General features: G+C 37.1%; 1 non-coding gene across 1 annotated transcript; it reads left to right on the forward strand.

The window, feature by feature from the left end:
* Positions 1-17,629: 17,629 nt before the first annotated feature.
* LOC111762309 (small nucleolar RNA SNORA70) lies at positions 17,630-17,764 on the forward strand. Its single transcript, XR_002795449.1, has one exon. It is a non-coding gene; the product is annotated as a small nucleolar RNA SNORA70 (small nucleolar RNA).
* The last annotated feature ends 726 nt before the right edge of the window (positions 17,765-18,490 follow it).

Consider the following 18,490-nt stretch of genomic DNA (forward strand, 5'->3'; position numbering starts at 1 on the left):
CTCTTCTCTTAGAGATATTATTTTTGCAAGGGGGAGGGGCACTCTCATCATCGCTATCTATTTTAATAGACACCGAGTCTGAATGGGGGGGTGGTATTTAGCAGGACTTTTTGCCGGGGGGGATTTAGACCTGTCCTGTGCTAGGAGTTCCTTGCCTTTAGCAACTACTTGAGCAGCCAATACTTTGGTGTGGTGGATTGCGAAGAGGTCATTGATAACATTCCAGTAGAAGAAAGCAGTTACGGGAACTCTCTCAGGGCCAAAGGTTCTATAAAAGTCTTGTAGAGCGTCCCCAACTCTACTCCACCACCTTTCATTTATGGTCCCTTCCTGAGGAAGCCACGGACAGACTTCTCTCAAAAATCTAAAGAATTCTATTAGCTCCTTAAATTTAACCTTTATTCCTCTCGCCTTTAACGCCTCTCCGAGGCTCTTAATAAAAAGTTCGTGCTCACTCATTGCTTGTCCCATATTCGCTGATCACTTACCAAGGCTTCGCAACCGGGAGGCAGGTTCCCTCGCGGCGTCCTCTTATTACTCTCTGATTCTCCTTGATTTCTGGGCGTTACACTTGGTCCGGCCGGACTGTATGTCAGCGTTCCTCACTGGATCCCTCATTTTCAGGTCCCTGTGCTTGGGCGCCAATTGACCCGGCCCGCAGGTCAAACGAACTGGCACCTGAAAGAGGGAGTGGGAATTGGGGGACAAGAGGAGAGAGAAACAGAGATAAGACAGGATTCTAATCAAGTCTCCGTTTATTGAGGGTAGAGCATCAGAATATATACTAAGGGAGGGTATTAGCAGGGGGTGATAGGCTGACGAAGCGGCTCTTCCATATAAGGCAATAAAATGCTGTTACACCACTTGCTATAGGTTGCGAGTCTTCAATGCTGGTCATGGCTTCAACATCTCGTTGCGGACACTTTTTCCCCGGGAAACTGGGGAAAGGGGAAGAAGAAGGCGGAAGCACAGGGGTGGAGTAGGCGTAGTTATGAAAACCGCCATGTTGCTGGAGACCACAAGTGCACGTAGCTCCGGGCGGCTCCCCACAGAACCATTGCATGATATTTGCTTTAGCAGCCAGAAAACTAAAATAGTATCCTTTTTCTGTGCTAAGCATATTGAACACCAAAAGTTTGCAAACTTTTCAAGGGTCAAAAAAAGAATTGCCAGATTTGATAATCTTATAATGTCTTAATTAACATATGTAATTCAATTTGTAATATACATAACTTTATAGAAAACTTACCTCTGAGTTATATTTAAGATAAGATCTGAGTATATTCAACATATTTATTATAATATGAGCTAGAACCAAATGTTTATTGAGTATAGGTTTATAGAACAGATTTGAAGTTGATTCACACAGTGGGCCTCAATTATGCTTAAGTAATTTGATTGTCCTGTCTTAAGGAGTTTCTGCATTGATGTTCCAGATTGAGTATATGCTTTATAACTATATGAAACAAGTTGTTTTGACAAGAGTAGATTAGTCCAGTTGAATAGACTCCTTGCAAATATTAACTTCATTTAAGTAAGATTCTTAACAGCAAGGAGTCACAAATATTACATGGGAAGTAAATAAAAAGTGTATAAGCAATGTTATATATAAAAACTGATACAGGCTTTTTTGCTTTTCACAGTAGTGCAGTACTGTAAGGATTGCTACGCAAGGTGAAACTATGCAAAGCCATCTTAAAAATCAATCAGTAAAATTATGATTGCTTTGTGATCTTTAAAAATGTTTGCAAAACATTGAGAATTATTCTCATTTATAAATACATGAAGAAATAAAAAATAAAATAGTAAATGTAAAATGTATTTAATATACTGTAAGTAAAACACAAGAAACTTGTATTAAAATCTTTTTGTCAGTAAAAAACATCAAGTTTGAACCATGGTTACTTTCTTCTCATTGTATAACTTATCATACTGAGTATGTATCCTTTGTATGTCTTGATATTTGTAACAATAATTTCTAAGTTTGGATCATCTACCAAAATTTTATCCTTTGCATTTATTTTCAAATCTCAGAGCCTTCCTTTAATGTGAAGTCTTTTGCTTGTTGGTTTATTTTTATTTTGCTGGTGTCATTTCCTCTGGGTCACATTCCTCTTTTTCATCACAATCATTTGCTTCTTTATGTCAATAAATTAAGCCTCAGTAAATATCTCTGGCTGCATATTTAGAGTTTCTTAAATGATGGAGAGGTCAATGTTCCCAGGGTCAGCTTCATTTATATTCAGTTCTCCTTTTATGTTCATGGAGTTCATAACTCCGTTTACGTTCAATTCAAATCCCAAAAAGTTATTTGCACAGTGTGGGATATATTTTTATCACACCGTACACATGTTATTCATTGTTACTTCCTCCCATGATACTCAATTTTGCTGTCGCTATTTTCAAATGTTCTAATTTTGCACATCCAATTTCACATCCAATTTTACTTCTAGTGTTACAACTAAGGTTCCTTTGGGCACTTTCACATTTGTTAGCTACTCTTTTAATGATCATTTTGTAAAATGTCATGTGGGTTTATTACTGGGACACAAGGAGGTCACAAAATCACAAGGTTTTCTTTCTTTCTATACATGAATCAAAAAATAGATTTATAGTGTCCAATCACCTACAGAGTTTGAAAGAAGTAATGTGATTGATCACTGATTATGATAAATTCTTTTATTTACCTAGTGGTTTGTGGACTCAAATGCTAGCAACAAAATCTATACTTGATGCAATTACTCATAGTTAATACATTGTGGTAACTGACACTTGAACTGTGCTGTTGAGGGGATGTCTCTATTTAATAAACCATGGTGATTGAAATCTGTGCCTTTCAAAACTGAAAAAGAAAGGATTACCTTTAATTTATTCTGAATGGCAGGATTTCGCTTATTATCATGTTCTTCTTTATATGTTAATGCTTTGCACATATTTTCCAAATCAGGCATTAATTATTTATTAAGAAGTAAAGTGCATTATCAAACAATACTCTTCAATAGATAATCACTGCTTATTAATATTTTTCCCTAATAATCTTGGCTAAATATTTTATTTTTTATTTTTATTTATTTATTTTTTTAATCTTGGCTAAATCTTAACATTGGAATTTTCAAAGACCTCTTCTTAGAAAAATGTCTCCTATAATTCAAAATCTTGGGCACTGGATTCTGACACACCTAATCTAAATCCGTTACCTGTTTAGTTTCCTTATTTGTAAAACGGTAATGATATTTCCTATATTTATGGTTAGTATAAGGATGAAATTACGTTATAAATGGTTAGTAACATCACAGTAACTAACCCTTGGAAAGTATTTGATATACACTGTTTAACAACCACATTCTTTCTACAAAAAAAAAAAAGCAAGAGAAAGTCTTCACTCTCCCATCTCCTTTATTTTGTTGTGCAGTGGCTTCTTCTACAAGATAAACTTAAAGGTCTTCTATCACTAGCTCATGTAAGAAATCATCACTATAATAAAAAGCCTTGGCTCATATAAAAATCCCATTGGCAAATCTTCTGTCTGAGAAATTCAATAAAAAGCTCTTCCAAGTTATGTTAGTTTAGTCATCAAAAACAATCTAATGGAACTCCAAAGCGCCAGACAGAAATTAATCTGTGTGTGTGTATAGCAGCAATGTGGAGGTGAGACAGTATAGTGCTGTCACTAAGTAGACAAGCAATCCTTGAGAGATTCTACATAACAATAATACTTATGGAGATATCTCCTTTACTTCCAGTGCTTAAAAATTAATAAATGCCAGTCAGTAAATATCACAGTGGCTCTATTTTCTGACACATTCTAACACTTTCAATACCTGGGTATTCATTCAAATTATTAAGTAGTGTAGGTTACCATGTATTTGTAATGTATGATAAAATGTAGGAAATGGTGCCAATAAAGTATTCCTCCCATTTTGCTTCTCTGTGAGTTCCAGCTTAATAGATAAAAGCTATGATGTAAATAAATACCCTAAAATAAGATGTATTTGGAAGAGTATTATAATAATGAGCCCATTGGAAGGATTTATTTTCTTCAGAATGAGAGAATACAGAGAACAGGGAAAAGTGATAGTGAAAAGAAATTCAACAAGTGAGTGGGAGAGAAGGGCAGAAAAAAATTATGAGAACGGCATGAATAAAGATTTTGGAGACATAAAGACATAGCTTTTGCTCCAAGAATTACACACATGGTATAGTTAGAGTATCAGTGGCCCACTGGGGAGAGTTTAAAAGGTGCATGGAACTGGAAAGAAATGATACTTTACTTATTAAAGATTAAAAATTAACGCATTGATGTAAGATAGACTGAAGCCTCAACTTCCAAAATACACTTAATAGCATTATAATTATTCCAAGGTATATTCTAAATATTCCATGCTAGATTATTAGGATCATTGTATATGTAATGCACTGTTACCGTGCTTGATAATTATCAGGCAAGTGAAATTTATCTAGCTAATTATAATAATAAACTAATATTATAATCTCATTTAATACTTACAGTGAACCCAGAGATTATGTATAATTATAAACCCCATATAGTAGAGAGAATAACTGATAATAAAAGAAAGGTAGTTGCCCAAGGTTCACACTGGTGGTAAATCTTGGAGCCCAGATTCAAATTCAAGATACAGTAAGTTTAAAAATAATAAAAAAAAAGAAAAACAACAACAAACATCTATATAATAGCACATAAAATCCAAACAGGAGTAAAGCATGATTATTTCTACCATTAAGGAGACAACTGTTTATCTGGAGAAGCAATAAAGATCAAAGAAATACTGATAACACAAGAAAAAAGTATAACAAGATATCTTGTTCAAAAGAGTCAACAGGGAAGCAGACTTAGCCTAATGGATAGGGTGTCTGCCTACCACATGGGAGGTCTGCGGTTCAAACCCCAGGCCTCCTTGACCTGTGTGCACCTGGCCCATGTACAGTGCTGATGCACGCAAGGAGTGCCCTGCCACGCAGGGGTGTACCCTGCATAGGGGAGCCCCACGCACAAGGAGTGCACCCCGTAAGAAGAGCTACCCAGCATGAAGGAAAGTGCAGCCTGCCCAAGAATGGTGCTGCATACACGGAGAGATGACACAGCAAGATGACACAACAAAAAGAAACACAGATTCCCGGTGCTGCTGATAAGGATACAAGCGGTCATGGAAGAACACACAGTGAATGGACACAGAGAACAGACAACTGGGGGAGGGGGGTGAAGGGGAGAGAAATAAACAAAAAATAAATCTTTAAAAAAAAAGATGTATCTGGATAATGTGTTCAGATGAAAAGAAATTTTTTAAAGTAAAAAAAAAGTCAATTGTTTTAATGGTACAATGAGAGAATTTAGAGGAGGGGTAGTCTGAGTAGGAAGTAGAAGAAGTAGAGTTATATTAAATTTCTTAAAGTACACAAAATGTTTCAAAAAATCATATTAAGAAATTAATTTTGCCTGACTTTTCTAAGCACCAAGAGAATTTTTTTTATTTGTAAAGGCAGCAGCAATGGCTACCTTACTTATCACTGCTTTTATTTTATTGAGGACACGGTAGTTGCTGAGGGCAGGGAGAGGGAAGAAGAGATGTGATGTGTGGGCATTTCTGGGACTTGGAATTGTCCTAAATGATATTTCAGGGGCAGATGCTGGATATTATATATCCTGCCATAACCCACCAAATGTACTGGGGAGAGTGTAACCTACAATGTAAACTATAATTCATGCCGTATAGCAGTGCTCCAAAATGTTTCATCAAATGTGAATGTGCAACAATGATGAAAGAAGTTGTTAATGTGGGAGGAGTGGGGTGGGGTGTGGGGTATATGGGAACCTCTTATATTTTTTAATGCAGTATTTTTTGTGACCTATATATCTTATTTATTTATTTTAATTCATTTTTTAAATATTACATTAAAAAATATGAGGTCCCCATGTACCCCCCACCCCCTCACCCCACTACTCCCCCCATAGCAACATTCTCCTCCATCATCATGACACATTCATTGCATTTGGTGAATACATCTCTGAGCATCACTGCACCTCATGGTCAATTGTCCACATTGTAGCCCACACTCTCCTACATTCCATCCAGAGGGCCATGAGAGGACCTACAATGTCCAGCAACTGTCCCTGTAGCACCACCCAGGACAACTAAAAAAAGCAATTAAATAAAAAATTTTAAAAAAGAACAATGAAATACAAGTTTTGTTTGAATGAATTAATATACTCAGTCAAAACTGATTGGTACTACTGTGTTTCAAGACAGATGTTCTTCGATAGTTAATCAAAAGGAAGATGAGATAGGAATGGGACTGTCTCTAGTGGACTGATACTAAAAATAAAAATAAGAGACACTGACTTGGAAAGAGGGTCATCCTCATAATCCACTCAACTGAGTAGTAGCCCCACTTCAGGTGTCTTAAATGTAATTGAATAGCCACTCAACAAATCTCACTGCAGTCAAGAAAGTAAACTAAAGGAAAAGAATGACTTTGAGTCCATTCTACTGACTGACAAGAAAGGAAGTCAATGGCTGTGACCAGAGTGTTTTGATCAAGTTCCCAGTGAGACACACTGGAAAAATGACCAAGGGGGGGGGGGGCTGTTGAGCAAAATAAAATGGCCAACTGCACTGGACATTGTTGGGAGGGTCCCCTTTTTGAGAAAGGATATTCCAGAAGTCAAAAACAATAGACCATAGGGGCTTTCCAAAATGTAGAATATACTCTCAGAGTTGTGTTAAGCACACTTGGGAAACGGACTTTGGCCCAGTGGTTAGGGCGTCCGTCTACCATATGGGAGGTCCGCAGTTCAAACCCCGGGCCTCCTTGACCCGTGTGGAGCTGGCCATGCGCAGTGCTGATGTGCGCAAGGAGTGCCGTGCAACGAAGGGTGTCCCCCGCGTAGGGGAGCCCCACGCGCAAGGAGTGCACCCGTGAGGAGAGCCGCCCAGCGTGAAAAGAAAGAGCAGCCTGCCCAGGAATGGCGCTGCCCACACTTCCCGTGCCGCTGACGACAACAGAAGTGGACAAAGAAACAAGACGCAGCAAATAGACACCAAGAACAGACAACCAGGGGAGAGGGGAAAAATAAATAAAAAAAAAAAAGAAAGAAAAAAAAGAAATAACTTACCAGAATGAACAAACATGCCGTACTAATCAATGTATACATCTGCTCTTCACTTGGTTAAGAGCCCCCCAGATAATAAGAAAATCTAACATAAGGTAGTCATCATAAACCACTCCCACTTGGACAGTCCCTGAATGTCTTTATAAGCAGGGGTAACCAGAGGCCTTCATTTTTTATTTGAGATCTCCCTGTTTGTGAACAGTGTTCCACTCTCAATAAACTCTCTCAATGCTTTTAAAAAAATTGATTTGTACTTTTTTACGATACTATGTTTTTCATCTTCTTGACTTCTGAAGATGTTATATTCTTCCCAGGAGAGTTAAATTTAAACAACATACTAAACATCAAATAACAAAGGTCTTTATTATTATTTTTAAATAATATTTGAGACCCCAAAACCATTCAAAGGGGAATTTTTGTTGACGCAAGTTGGAAGTTCCAGTTCTATAATATTTGAGATCCTCAAACCATTTAAAGGGTATCTCTGTTGGAGCAAATTGCAAATACCAATTCTCCCTTTGACTTCTATAGCCTTACAAAACTTTTCTTATCTGTAAAACAAAGTTGGATGACTCTAAGTTCCTTTCTTTAAAGATTCAGATGCTTACACGTCCGTATCCTAAATTGAATGCCACCTACCTGGCCTCTTGCTTTAATAGAACCTTTTAGTTAAATTGTTTTTTTAATAGTGAGAATGATCCTGTAAAACTCTGCATCCCCTGCTGCGTCCATTCCAATTGCTTCCTATTTTCCTTCTGAAAGAGAGATTTAGCAAATTGGGCTTCAGGCTTAATACATACTGAAGATATCTCCTCTGTATTTTTTTCTCGATAATGATTTCAGAACTACTTAATATACCATGAGACAACTATCTTTGTATTCGTTTTACTGTTAACACAGTGCTTGGAAAATAAAATGGTTGAATGCTTTTAGTTTGAAATGCTTTACCAGTTGTTTTAACAGCTTTTGAGTGGTTTAACTTTTTAAGAGGCTAGAAAAATAATATGGCATGCAGAAGTACATTCAAGTGTTAATTCTGGGGAAGTTGACATCTTCAGTGATAAAGACCTAGTGAAAATAAAAATATAAGTAATTATTCCCAAATTGGGATGGCATCAAACTTTCTTCATTGTTCTTTGAAATCCATAAGGAGCAGCCTCTCTAAAATAAACAGTATTGGAGTAACAGAGAATGAAGTTTCCAATCTCTGGTCTTTGTGAGAATTAATTAGACTATGCATGGTCTTTGTCCTCAGAACAATCCAGGGTTTAATTCACAAAGCCATCCACAGGTGTTTATCTGAATCTCTGACTGCAACCTCTTCATCTTATACTATAACAAATTTATTTTTCTATTGTTCCTTCATTTTCACTTGAGCCCTCTTTTTTCATATTCTCTCCAGTAGTAATCTAAATCAGTACTCAATCCAGTCTTATTGAATTAATGAAAACAAGTGAATAAATGAGTGATCAATCCTGTGAACAATAAATGCTTTCAATGCTTTGCCTTTAACTGCTCAACGCTTGCTAATTTGGTTCATGAGAGCCTAGCTTTCAGCTGCCAGCAACAGCGTCTTCTTGTCTAAAGTCCTCTCAGTTTACCAGAATTTTGTGAGCATTGATAAATGGTTGCTGTTTTAAGCCAACAAATTTTAGGGAGCTTGCTGCTCAGCAGTAGGCTATTGATACATCCTTCAGTTCAGACATTTACGAGCTTCCTCCATGATTCAATTTATATTTCTGCCACTCACAACCATGGAGTCTGAACTCGAATATCTTAACTTCACCCACTCACTGGTTATCTTGGAGAAAAGACTGAGCTGTTTGATCTTCTTTTTTCTCATATTTGTAAAAAGTTAGCAATATCCTTGCATTGAGGTGATGATTTGAGGAGGGCAATAATGTGTTGAAATAATGTAAAAGAACATATCTAACAAACAGGAGCAAATATTATAAAGTAGTCTTTTATCACAGTAATTCCAAGAAGATAAGAGAATCTCATAGGAAAGGGTTGTGTTACTGATTTAATGCATAGAAGTTATTGTTTGATATGCTGTGAGAACAGATTGAGATTTGTTTTATGAAGGGTTGGACACTAAAAAGAGAAATCTTCATGAACACAGATCAAACAATTATATCTAGCCACATGTTCTCAAAAGTGCCTAAAATTAAAACAATGCTGTAGTTTTCCATACTTAACGTGTACTTGTATATTTACATCTGAATTAAAATTAGTTAATGTAAGCATTTCAGGACAAAGCATTTATATTTATATGAGGCGTTAGAATTTGTTTTTATGAATTTTGGAAAGTTTAGATAAAGTTATGTTTTGTTCTGTATACAATTCAAGCAATTTAAAATGATATTAATGAGAAAGAAATAGGCAAGTAGAAATGCAAGTAAGCATAGAATGTCTGTTCTTACAGACTATGTATTAAGTTCATCTCTGTAGATTCACAAAGGGAAAAGTCCTTATGAATTTAAGGGCCTAGACTATATTGGCTGGTCCCAATACAGCCCAATAATATACAAAATAAGGGAAAGATTTTATTTGATCAAGTAAAATTCTATAATTTATATTTCTGATTAAAAATAGAGGGTTTGGAAAAACCCTGATTTATGGAGTTTAATCAAATATGACTGAATATTGTATTTGTCATATGCTCTGGTCTTATAAATTGGAACTTGGTTTTAAAAAATACCTGGAAGAATAAGACAAATACTTTTTATTTTGAGGTACCAGGGCTGGGGATTTAACCTGGGACCTCATATGTGGGGAGCCGGCGCTCAACCACTGTACAACACTGGCTCCCCAAGACTAATTTTCTTCAACCAAATAATTCCTTGTCTAGAAAGCCACTCCAAATAAATAATCCAAAGTGCAGAAAATGTTTATACAAGAAATTGTATTATTTCATTATGTAGCAGTTTGATATGGTTATGAATTCCAAAAATAGATATTGGATTATGTTTGTAATTTGATCTGTACAAATTGGGCATGATTGAGTTATGATTAGGGTTTTGATTGGGCCATGTCATTAGGGCATTGAGTCCCTGCCCCTTGGTGGGTGGTGACTCACAGATAAAAGACATGGCAAAGGACAGAGTTGGAGGTTCTTAATGTTGGAGTTTTGATGTTAGAGTTTGATGCTGAAGTCTTAGGAAATAAACACACAGAAGAAAAAAATCAAGTGCCAGGAAGAGAGGAATCTTGAACCCAGAGAGAAGGAAGACTCTGGAAGGGAGGAACCCAGGAAGCCTGAATCCTTGCAGCCGTTGGCAGCCATTTTGCTCCAACACATAGAAATAGATTTTGGTGAGGGAAGTAACTTATGCTTTACGGCCTGGTATCTGTAAACTCATACCCCAAATAAATACCCTTTATAAAAACCAACCAATTTTTGGTATTTTGTATCAGTACCCCTTTAGCTAACTAACACACAGTAGAATGCATGATAGTGTAAAGAAAGGAAAACAAGTTAAATAGTCAAAATATACTTGTTATGTAGAATATGGTATATGCATTTGAATTATTTAGTTTATAATAAAAGTGATGATAAAAAATCGTGTAGTAATGTAGGTAATTAAATGGCATGTAATTTAAGAAATTAAGGATAGTAGATAATGTATAATTGAATGTATGCATAAAAATAGAGATACAAATCTACATATTTATACAGGAAAAATAGCTAAAAAGCCACATGCTACAGTCATGCTACAGCACAGAAAATAAGCTGCTGTTTAAATTCCTGGACCTGGTGTGTAATGACTCTGGAATACAATACCTGTCAAGTTGTTTAATTCCTCTGAGTAGTTTCCCTCATCTGTAAAGGGGAGATACTAGGTGCACCTACCAACTTTATGCAGTTTATATAAAGGATTAGAAATAATTTTGACTTGAGTCACCAGGTCCATAGAAAGTACTTCATGAATTCCAGTTATTATTACTACTACTATTATTTATGATTAGTGGAGGGATTGGAGGTGATTTCGTTTCTCTCTTTTCCCCAGATTCTACAGTTATTACCTTTAAAATAGAAAGCGTATATGTATTCAGGAAGGAACTAGAACTCGGGGCTTGATTGTAACCCTGGTTTTGATTTGCGGTCGGGGTTCCAGGGCTCAAGACTGTCGTTCTTTATGTGCAGGGTAATGGGTTACACTCCCAACACACAACCAGACGTGCCCTTGCATATAAGTGGAGGGGGAGTGCATTCCCACAGAAACACACACCTCACAAACTGCAGACAGAATTCGAGAAAAAAATCTTTAAATGTCCTCATTCCCATTAAATTGAATTTTAGAAAACCTAATGTTACCAATTAAAATCACTTCATCTTTGAAACTCAGCTACATAAATGTAAATATCACAACATAAAATATTAAAACTAGCCATATAAACAGCACTCCATGGACAGGAACGAGGTTTAGGGATAGAATCACCCCGTGAAGCACATTAGCTTTTTGCATTCCTGCTGAATTTTTCCTTCTGTTGTACTGATGAAGTTAATTACAATTCTTCTTTGAAATGTGTTTGGTGAATGGGAGATTTTCTCTCCAATCATCTACCATTAGAAGGTATGCTTTCCCCACCAGCCAAAAATCCAGCATGCAGCCTTTTTGAATATACAGAGAGACTTATTTTAAAGCTTTTTCTTTCTTTCTCTTCTACGTCCCTGCACTTGCTGGTCTGAGGCATCTAAAAATAGCTAATGTTATATAAATCCCAGGGCTTTTACTTGTAAAGAAAAATATATTATTAAAGAGTTTAGGAACACCCACATTTTTTATTGCATTATTCCTGTGACATTTTTTATTGCACAATTAGTTTGCTTACATACTGTGTGTTGAAATTAGCTTTGGGTTTTGTTCTGATTGATTTTTTTTTAAAGTAGGAGTAACGTATCATTAAATGTCTCTTTTCAATTTAAACGGTATTTCCACAAAGAAGCCTTTTCTGATCTGAGAGAATGGGCTTTTTATTCCTGTTATATTGTGTCATGCCAGCCTGTGTTTTTCCTTCCACCTTCTCTTTGTCATTTCACCATGTTCCTTCTTATGACAGTTTTCTCACCCTTCTCTTCACACTCACTTGAAATTTTTCTCCCTCTCCTCAATTAATTAACTTTGTTCATTCTACCATCTAAGTTCCATCATTGTCTCCTCATGTGAGGCTCTCTGACCTCTAGGACTTGGGCAATTCTCTTTTTAAAAGCACTCACAAAGCTAGCATATCTCCTACATAGCACATTGTTCAGTTGAAGTTTACACTGGCGTGTAATTATTTGATTAACGTCTTCATCACTACTAGATGATTGCTATATGACCAAACACAGAATAGGTCTGTATTGCTATGTATAGTAATTCTCTTGTCTAAAACAGTGCCTGGAGCATGAAAAGCACTCAATATTTATTGAAGGAGTTAATATTTTAATATTGAATAAAATGATACATGTAGAGGGCTTGGCACATATTAAGTAATCTTTTATAACTAAGTACAAAAGATTCCACTACATTTTGAGTGAATTTGGATTTTGGAGAGTATCAAGTACCTTTCACTGAAATTGATCATGATTGGTAGTTTGGTATTAATTACTCTTTTACCTAGTAAGAGATGCAGGAGCTGTTACCAATTAGAGAACTTACTGGTTCTTTGAATGACATAAGTAAGGGTCTGGGCATTCCATGGCTATTGGCTGCTTTACTGATAGTGGATGTAATCTTCTGAATGGATTTTCTTGAAAATAAAAAGAAACAGATTTTTCAGTTTAACTCATTCCTGAAAATTTGCTAGCATGCGCACACACTCCTTATGACTTAGCATTAAAAAATTGGGGCTATATTTCCCATGGAGAGGAATACTATAAGGTACAATAAAAATGCTTTGGGGCTGATGGATATACTTTTTTTTTAAACTTTATTTTGTCCATTTAATAATTGAAAGTATAAACAATTAAAAACTAAAAAGAAAGCATAGTTGAATAAAAAATAAACATTTCTCATATAAATGTACTAGATGTATACAAACTTTTTTAAATCATATAATATGTTACACAAATATGTGGTTCATAGTAACACAATCATATAGGGTTATACTTTTGAATTTGACTCTTGTCACTTTCCATTTCTCTGTGACAGTCTTCTCTTCTGTAAAATGGAAGCCACAACACCTGTCATCAAAGATTACTTCCAAAATTAAACAGAGAAACATTTTAAATATAATATGCTTAGCAAATGTTTTATGCAGCAAAGTCACATAAATCATGATGCCCTCCCCCCCCCAAAAAACACAAGAAGACAGACAAGTCTACTAATGCTAGATAACTGTCCTAAAAAACAGAGGAAAAAGAGCAAAGTGGCATTTGTTAGCAACTAACTTATGCAATCACATTCATGTGAATTATTTAATATCCTTTCAAATAGCCTGTGAGGGTTATGCTACTAACCCCATTATATAAGTTACAAATCTGAATTTGGGGTAGTTAAGTATATTGCTCCAAAATCACAAAGCCACAAGTTCTTCCGAATGAAGAAAAGCATGAAGGCGTGGCCTCTGACGTGTCTTCTTTTTTTTTTCTTTCTTTTTTTTAAATGTTACATTAAAAAAAGAGGTTCCCATATACTCCCCATTTACTCCCTGTCACCCCACTCCTCCCACATCAACAACCTCTTTCATTATTATGGCACATTCATTGCATTTGGTGAAATACATTTTGGAGCACTGCTGCACCACATGGATAATAGTTTACCTTGTAGTTTACACTCTAACCCAGTACATGCAGTGGGTTATGGCAGGATATATAATATCTATCAATTTTACATAATTGCTGCCTGCCTCCTAGAACCTGGGTATAACCAAGGTAAAATGAATGATGACTGATTGATGGCATAATTACTTGCTAAGTCATCAGGTAAACTTTCTTCTTTTCCCTCTCCTTCTTTTAAAGAAGAAAAACATTCATAAAGCAAAGAAACTAGGAAAAAAAATAACTTGAGAGTCTAGAATAGGTAATTGGGCTGGACTTTTCATAAACAGAAAGCAACCTAGAATGGATGTTGTCCACACCAGTAATGCAATGTAATGCATGTGGGGAGCCGCCCGGAGCTACGTGCATTTGCGGTCTCCAGCAACATGGCGGTTTTCATAACTACGCCTACTCCACCCCTGTGCTTCCGCCTTCTTCTTCCCCTTTCCCCAGTTTCCCAGGCAAAAAGTGTCGCGCCTGCGCAACAAGATGTTGAAGCCATGACCAGCATTGAAGACTCGCAACCTATAGCAAGTGGTGTAACAGCATTTTATTGCCTTATATGGAAGAGCCGCTTCGTCAGCCTATCACCCCCTGCTAATACCCTCCCTTAGTATATATTCTGATGCTCTACCCTCAATAAACGGAGACTTGATCAGAATCCTGTCTTGTCTCCGTTTCTCTCGCCTCTTGTCCCCCAATACCCACTCCCTCTTTCAGGTGCCGGTTCGTTTGACCTGCGGGCTGGGTCAAATGCAGAATATTGTTTCACTTCCATTGAGAATGGTATTACTTTAAAATAGTTGTTAGGCATACACTCATTCCCAATAAAGTTTGTATAAGAACAGAAATAGTAGGGGGAACTGATGTGGCTCAAGCAGTTGAGTGCCTGCCTCCCACATGGGAGGTGCCAGGTTCCATTTCTGGTGCCTCCTGAATAAACAAAAACAACAAGAAAAACAAATGGAAAAAACCAACTCAGGGAAGCCAATGTGGCTCAGAGGTTGAGTGCTTGCTTCTCACATGTGAGGTCCCAGATTCAATCCCCAGCCCCCAGTACCTCAAAAAAAAAAAAAAAAAAAGATAATTTGTCTAATTCTTGAACAAATATTTTCTAAGTACCTTTATGTGTCCAGTTCTTTCCAAAGGACCAGAGATACATAGTTAAATAAGAGACCTCAGTATCAAAAATAGTCCTGGACTCTAGTCTTTAGGGGCATCAGAACCCAGAATGTATATATTGAGATTCCTTCCATGCAGGGAACAACCTATAAACAATAGAACACACCTGATATGCAATTCCTCTGAACAGAGAAAGACTGCTTTCAAGTAGTTATACTCAAAATGCAATGTACTTTAAAACTGGACTCCCTTGATGAATCAGCTCAGATATATTAATTTTAATGCATTTTGTTAGATATTCATGTATTCTTTACATTTTGTCAATGTTAAACAACAGAATTCCATATATGTATAGAACGATTGGATATCATTCTATGAAAATTAATATTATACAATCTATTTAGCAAAGCATCTTGCAAATATTGGGCACTTTTTAAAGTACCTACTTTTAAAAATTTATTATTGTCTTTTTTTAAAAGATAAATAGATCACGCAAAATGTTACGTTAAAAAACATGAGGTTCCCATATATTCCACTCCCTGTCACCCCCAATGCCCCAGTCCCACTCCTCCCACATCAACATCCCTTCATCAGTCAGGCACATTCATTGCATTTGGTGAACACACCCTGGAGCACTGCCACACTGCATGGACCATAGTTTACATTGTAGTTCACACTCTCCCCAGTCCATCCAGTGGGTTATGGCAGGATAAACAATGCCCTGCATCTGTCCCTGCAATATCATTCAAGACAACTCCAAATCCCAAAAATGCCCCATATCACAGCTCTTCCTACCTCTCCCTGCCCTCAAGAACTCCCGTGGCCACCGTCTCCACATCAATTATACAATTTCTTCCATTGCTAGAGTCACAACAGTTCTGTAGTAGAATACCAGCAAGTCCACTCCAATCCATATTATATTCTTCCATCATGTGGACCCTGACATGGCAATGCCCACTCCACCTCTAAATCGAGAGGGGACTTAGATTCCACAAGGCTGATGAATGCAATTCTCCTGCATGTAGTTGTAGACACTTGGTTCCCTGGTGTGTGGTTGACCAGCCTCACCTCCCTGTCAGCTGACTTGGGTAAATCCAATGAACCGGAGAGTAGATGTTGAACTAAGCACTTTTAAATTCTTTGGTTTATATGAAAATCCATGAAATTCTATGAAACATAAACCACAGATATAATAATCTGATTTCATAGATGAGGAAAATTGAGGCATAGTTTAGCCTATGAAACTTGCTGATGTCCATTCAGAAAATTAATGCAAAAGCTGGAACGGAAATTAGGTTTATAAGTATTGATGACAATTTTAAAGTAATCAATGGATACTTTCTCATTTATTTATGTACATATAGTCCTAGATACAAAGAAAGTCTCTCAGATCATTCCAAATTTACAAATTAATTACTCCAGGGAGAGGCTTTCTTGTTAGGCTGGCTTAGCGATGGAAAGGCCAAGATCAGCAAATCCCCACCACTATGCTCTGCCTGCTATGTGAGAGTCACTGGGCTGCAGAGCTTGGAGATTGGAGCCTGCTCATTTAACCCTGGCCACATGTCTTCTAGATTCATGCACTTGGCCATGTGGGACATGGACTGCAGACTAAATCAGCTGAAAATCTAGCAAGAGTTGCTTTAAAAATCAAGGTCTAATGCCATTCAGTTTTACATATTTGATGTATCTTTAAGTAAATTTGTGTAACAATGCACATTTGTATAATTTGCTCCCAATATTTATTTATCAAGCATTAACCAATTGAATATGTGCTGTGTGACTTTATAATAGGGATACTGTGAGTGTTAGAGGACATGATATGATCCATGCCCCTGGGAAAGTTAAGTGTGTTGAGATATTTTTCTTTAGTAGGATAGGATTCTCCTGCATAGAAACATACTTTGCCAGCTAGCTGGCAGAATTCCCTAAAGAAACCTTTGGTTTGTTCATGTCAGTTTCCCCACTAGTGCTCACTAGAGAAAATGTAGTAGTTGGATATCCTTGGTCCATTCTAATGTCGGACAGACACTTGCCTACAAGCCACTCTTAACTTATTACACGATCTTGTGCTTTATATCAGAGGGAATTGTATTATATAATTGTGAGTAATAAGTATTTTCCACATATGCACACAGTCCTGAGAGAAATCAACCAAGGTCTTTAGGGTGTTCAATTGAGGAGGACTTAGATAAAATTTAGGTGGGTCCATTTTTATAGATGCTTTTATGCTTGCAAATGTAATGCCTATTCATTAGAGAGCATTAGGAAAGCCCAGAGGGTAAAATAATACCTAATATTTAATAAATACTCATTTGCTACAGTTTCTTTCCATAACACTTGACATGCATTGGCTCATTCTTTCTTCTCAGCCAGGTGGGTCTAATATTACCACTGCACAAACAAGAGACATGAAGTAGAAAGAGATGAAGAGACTTTCTCTAGTTAGTAATATCTAGTAAGTAAATAACTTCCTCCAGTTAATATCCTATCCAGGTAGGCTAATTCAGAGTTTGTGCCCTGAACCATTATATTCTTCTGACTACACACACACACACACACACACACACACACACACTCACACACACTTGTTTTATTTTTTGTTTTGGTGTCTCTTCTAAAGAAAACAAGATCTCCAGCCAATTAAGGTGACCGGCCCCCCATTCCCTGTGGGAACCAGTGTGTAGTGGCTGCAGACAGCAGTCTTTTTGGTAATGTACATGGCCTGTTGCTTGTACAGGTTGCCCTAAGGGACCTTGGAGACAGCCCTTCCTTGCCTATTGCTGGTCCTGTCTGTGACCTCATGCCACCCCCAATCTAGGCTCCAGATGGGTATGCAAGTTGTCTTTGGAAAGCCTAAGGGGACAGTGGCCCAGGTCCACATCAGCCAGGTCATCATGTCCATCTGCACCAAGCTTCAGATCAAGGAGCATGTGATTGAGGCACTGCGCAGGGCCAAGTTCAAGCTCCTTGTTCACCAGAAAATCCATATCTCCAAGAAGTGGGGCTTCACCAAGTTCAATGCTGACAAATTTGAAGACATGTTGGCTTTGCCAGCACCATGCCCTCCAATAAATGACTTCCTAGAGAAAAAAAAAAAAGAAAACAAAGCACTATTTAAATTCTGTGTTGCAATAAGCTCTTAAGAGCATATAAAAAGATTATTATGCCATTAGTATGCTTCTGCATGCTCATAGTTGAAGGTTGCTGAGTATACATTGTTTTAAATAAGCTGGATCTTTTTGTTCCAGGCATGGCATTTTTGCTTAATTTAAAAAAAAATAAACTTGGATGATTTATTTATTTATTTTCCCCCCATGCCTCCCTCATCTGTCTGCTCCTTGTCAGCTTGCTGTATGAACTCATTGTCTCTGCTCATTGTGTCTGCTGTTGTCTCAGCTTGTCTTCTTTAAGAGGCATTGGGAACTGAACCCTGGACCTCCCATATGGGAGGTGGGCATCTAACTGCTTGAGTCACATCCACTCCCTACTTC

This window comes from Dasypus novemcinctus, chromosome 18 (assembly GCF_030445035.2).
Source record: "Dasypus novemcinctus isolate mDasNov1 chromosome 18, mDasNov1.1.hap2, whole genome shotgun sequence".
Lineage (NCBI taxonomy): Eukaryota > Metazoa > Chordata > Mammalia > Cingulata > Dasypodidae > Dasypus > Dasypus novemcinctus.